Genomic DNA, 5,002 nt, shown 5'->3' with positions numbered 1-5,002 from the left:
GGTGGCTGGAATGATGGCTCTGACTGGGCCATGTGTCTACAACAGATCAGCCCAAGCTTATTCATATGGTAGTGCTTGTAGAATTCTCAAGAGCAGCAAGAGAGGACAGTCCCAAAGTATACAAGCAATTTTCAAGTTCCAGCTTTTGCCACATTTGCTATTGTTTCACTGGTCAAAACAAGTCAGTGGCTAGGGCCAGGGTTAGTGTGTGAGGTGTGCAAAAGGAAGGAGCATTATGGAGGTCATTTTAACAATCTACCACACATGGGATCCAAGGTGATAAAAAGACACCAAACAGTTCCCAGCAGAAGTAGCCAAATGCCTCTATTTGAGAGTGTTGCACACTTGTGAGCTCCTCAAATGGGCTGCAGTTTTCAGGTTGAAGCCTGACAGGAAGTAGCTGATGCTAACAACAGCCTGGACTTTGGCCCATTCCTCCAGTAACTGAAGAGCTGTCCTAAGAATAGGAGCCTTTCCCCAAATTTCAGAGATCACAGAAGATTAAGGAAACAATCTTTAACTAAATTCATGTTTCAAAACCCAAGTAGCAGACATTAAACACATGAAGAATCCCTTAGATGTCCTTCAGATGCCTTCTCAGATGCCTCAGATGCCTTCTCAGATGGGCACTGGAATGGAAAGAAATAAAATAGAAAGGTAAAGGTTAAGAAAATGGCCTTTTAGAAGTTCTACTTCAGTACTGTGAACACGTAATTAAAGGAATGTCCCTAGCGTTCAAGTTCTTCTTGCTATACAAAAAGAACACCTAAGATCAAAGTGCTAAGGATACCCCATCTCATCATTCCTTTTCAACACCATACTGAAAGTCCTAGTTAATACAATAAGAGAAGAAAAGGAAATTAAGGTATACAGATAGAGAAGGAAGAACTAAAACTCTCTTTGTTCATAGGTGACATAATTGTGTGTGTAGACAATCCAAAAGAATCAACAAAAAGAAAAAACTCCTGAAACTAATAATTATAGCAAAGCTGCAGGATACAAAGCAGATCAAATTGCAAGTCCAAGCATTGTATCCATTGATCGTGTCACTGCCTAATAATAAAGTCAACTATGCTTATTATGTTTCCTCTCCTCAAGAGATTTTTGTCCTAATAGCTTTCGTTAAGTAGAATGTGTTCAAGGAGGAAAACTTTTTTTTTTTTAATTGAGGAAATAAGAAAGGCAGAATATTGGTAACTGTAGCAACTGGTTGATAGGCACAATGGAGTTCATTAAACTGTTCTCTGTAAAACCTAAACACCTCCTTCTGCGACCTTACAGGGCTTGTAGGAGAACGCCAGCACTCTTGAGCATGACCTACTAGGCCAGGTCCTGCTAACGAGTCCCAGTCTCACTGTCCCCCGCTTCCCCTTGCTTTGCTTTCTCTGCTCCATCAACATCGAACTTCCAGGCCATGCTTCCTCCTGCCCCAGAGCTGTGGAACCTACTTTTCTACTGCCTGGAAGGCTCTCTCCAATCTCTAGTCTGATTAGGGAGTATTCATCCTTCAGATCTTAGTGCAAATATCATTTCCTCTAGGAAGTCATCCTTGAAAACCCTGGCCAAGTCAGAGGCCTGTTTTACTTTCTTGTGTTTTTTATTCACAGCACTTAGTGTAGCTTTAATTTTACTTGTAATTAATAACAATAGCCAACATTTAATGAGTACTTGCTGTGTGCTAAAGATGTTCTAAGAACTTCATGGGTGTCTGCTCATTTGATTCTCTCAAGAAAGTGAAAGAAAGTTGCTCAAGGTCACACAGTTGCTAAGTGGTACAGGTAGGACCCAAAACCTGTCAGAGCGGACATCTTAACTATTCTGTTCTGCTCCCTCTCTCCAAGGTAAATCACATGCATCTCCCCTACCAGACTTGGAGCCCCTTAATAGTAGATATGCACCATTATGGACTGAATAGTGCCCCCATCCCTGCGCAATTCTTATGTTGAAGTTCTAACCCTCAATGTGACTGTATTTGGAGATAAGGCCTTTATGGAGGACATTAATGTTGAACAGATCATAAGGATAGGACCCTAATCCAGTAAAACTGGTGTCCTCATGTCTTACTCCATTTCAGAATGCTATACTAGAACATCATAGACTGGGCAGCTTATAAACAACAGAAATGTATTGCACACAGTTCTGGAGGCTAAGAAATCCAAGATCAAGGCTCTAGCAGATTTGGGACCTGATGAGGGCCTACTTTCTGGTTCATAGATGGCTGCTTTCTCACTGTAATATTACATGGTGTAAGGGGCAAGGGAGTTGTCTGGGGCTTTTTTCATAAGGGCACTAATCCCATTCATGAGGGCCCCACCCTTGTGACCTAATCACCTTCCAGAGATCCCATTTCCTAATACTATCATGTTGGGGGTTAGGATTTCAACATATAGATTTGGGTCGGGGGGAGGTAAGGACAAACATTCAGTCTATGGTACATTATAAGAAGAGAAAGAGACACCAAGGGTTTGCATGCACAGAGCAAAGGCCATGTGAGGAGGCAGTGAGAAGGCAAACATTTGCAAGCCAAGGAGAGAAGTCTCAGGAGAAATCGACCCTACCAGCACCTTGATCTTGGACTCCCAGCCTCTAAAATTGTGAGAAATTAATTCCTGTCGTTTAAACCGCTCTGCCTGTGGCATTTTGTTATGTCAGCCATAGCAGATGAATACATTCAGTCTCTTCTTGTTTGCTATTATATACTTTGTACCAAAGTATATCTAGCACATGTCTATCACATCATAAGTACTCCAAAATTATATACTCAGGCAACACCACTTTTCTGGAAAGTCTTCTCTTATCCTTCTCCCTCTCTCACCTCTGCCCCTTCTAGGTTTCAGTTGCTATATTTTCCACTTGATCCTGGAAGGATATATTTTGACATCTAATTCCTTTCTAGAAGGTTAAATCTTTGAATTTAAAGATTTAAAAGGGGCTAGTCTTCTCCAGGGTTCAACACAGATGGCACATGCTGACAGAGTTTAATAAATATTTGAGTGAATGCAAGTCTCCTGACCCTTACACATAAGCCCTGGATGGGGACCAAGAAGACCTGAGTTCTCGGCTTTATGAGCCTCAAAAGTAATCATGGCCTTGGGTTTATCCAGAGATCAAAGCTTGGCAAAAGCCCTTTATGCTCTGAAAACTACAGGATCATTTTTATGTCTGTTATAAACACTTGTGCAGTTGAACTGAGCTCCTGAGCCTTAGTCATCTACCTGGCTCCAGCCAGAGTTCTTGCTTTACCTCAAACATAAGAAGTCCACTCCTGTTTCAGGGCCTTTGCTACCACTTCTGGGAACACAATTCCCCCATGGCAAATACCTGGCCTTAATTTTCAGTGAATCAAGGCAGATGATGGTGGCTTTGAGGAAGCAACTCAGTTTCAGGGCTTTGGGGAAGAGAAGAGATGCCACTGTCCTATTAGTTTATTTAAGCCTCTCAACAGTCCTGACAGATATTTACTATCATTACTCCCATTTTACAGATGAGAAAATTAAGGCCAAGAGAGGGTTAGTAACTTGCCAAAAGTCTCACAAGTAGTTAAGTATCAGGGCCAGGATATGAATCCAGGTAGTTTGGATCCAGTGTCCAACTTCTTAACCGCAAGGCTCTCTGCTTCTTGAAGTACATTAAAACTTAGCATAGCATCTGGCAGTGGGGCGTTACTCAATAAGCTATAGTTATTTCTCTACTCTTCTCAGACTTTCCTAATCTTAAAATTCAACCTCCAGGATGAAACCAACAATCCTTTCTACTCCACCTTACAAGACCCCACGGTCCCTCACTCCCATCTTCTCATGCTTGCACATGCTAGATTTTAGGGCTCTAGAGTAAGGGTCTCTGGGTTCCCATCCAGGTTCCACCATTCACTAGCTCTGTAAACAAAGGAATGTTCCATCCCTCCCTGGGTCTCTGTTTCTTCACCTGTAAAATGGGGACAATAATAACACCTATGTCCCAGAATTTTTATAGAGCTCCAGTGAGATGACACATAGATGATGTAAAATGCTTTCTACCTTGCCTGGCCCCTGAAAAGCATTCAATAAATAGTAGTAATTATGGTTAGGGCTTCTCAATGAGAAGCTCTCGATGGTCCTGATGATGTGAAATATGCTCCCAACCACATTTGTGGCCAATTTTGGTACCAGATGAACTCATCATTTGCAGACAAAGCTGTCTGGGTAAGGGGATCCTTCACCTGATTCAACCTGGGATTTACTAGACAAGTACTTCCTGGAGGCAGTGTGGTTCAGGGAATGATCTCTTGGGTCCCAATTCCAGCTGGATTCCAGCTGAATAAACCTGGGTCTGAGTTACAGATCTGATTTCTCTTCAGGGTCAGCATGACCACATCAGACCACATCCCACATCTACGAGATCAACCCTGCTTAGTCGTAGTGTACCTTGAATCCTGGACTCTCACCAGAACAAAGTTGGAGTCCCAGCAATGCCCATATTCATTATGGGACCTGAGAAAAGTGACTTTGCCTCTGACCTCAGCAGTTAACCCGGCATAGCAATCGATTCCCTCAGAGGGTTATTTAGAAAGAGTCGATGAGATGACGCACAAAGCATGGCAAAGAGAAAGGGCTCAGTAAGCGAAAGCTGCCGTTACTACTGCTACAGCGCCTGTCTTTTCCCTGCTTTTTGAGGGTTCGCTCCTGCGGACTGGACACTCGCCTTAGGTGCTCTCCCTCCGGTTTCAGACTTGTCTACTGTCCTAGGCTCCTCATCATCATCCTGGACCCTCTCCAGGAGGGTCCCCTATCTCACTTTCCCACTCCCAGCTCCTCAGCTAGTCGCAGGTTAGGAAGCGCCAGACAACACTTGACGGAGATCCGGAGCCGAGCTCAAATACAGGGACAGAACCCCAACTGCCTGAAACCGTTGGGTTTGGCTCTGACCTCCAGTCCCTCTGATCAATTAAAAGCAAAGAAGCAAGCCTCGGGGCCAATCAGAAGTGGAAACGGTTGAGCAATGTCATCCTTCTTAAAGAGCATTC

The sequence above is a fragment of the Pteropus medius genome, unplaced genomic scaffold (genome assembly GCF_902729225.1).
Source record: "Pteropus medius unplaced genomic scaffold, Ma_sr-lr_union100, whole genome shotgun sequence".
In the NCBI taxonomy this organism is placed as follows: domain Eukaryota; kingdom Metazoa; phylum Chordata; class Mammalia; order Chiroptera; family Pteropodidae; genus Pteropus; species Pteropus medius.
The sequence above is the reverse complement of the archived record's forward strand: the minus strand, read 5'-3'. Positions refer to the sequence as shown.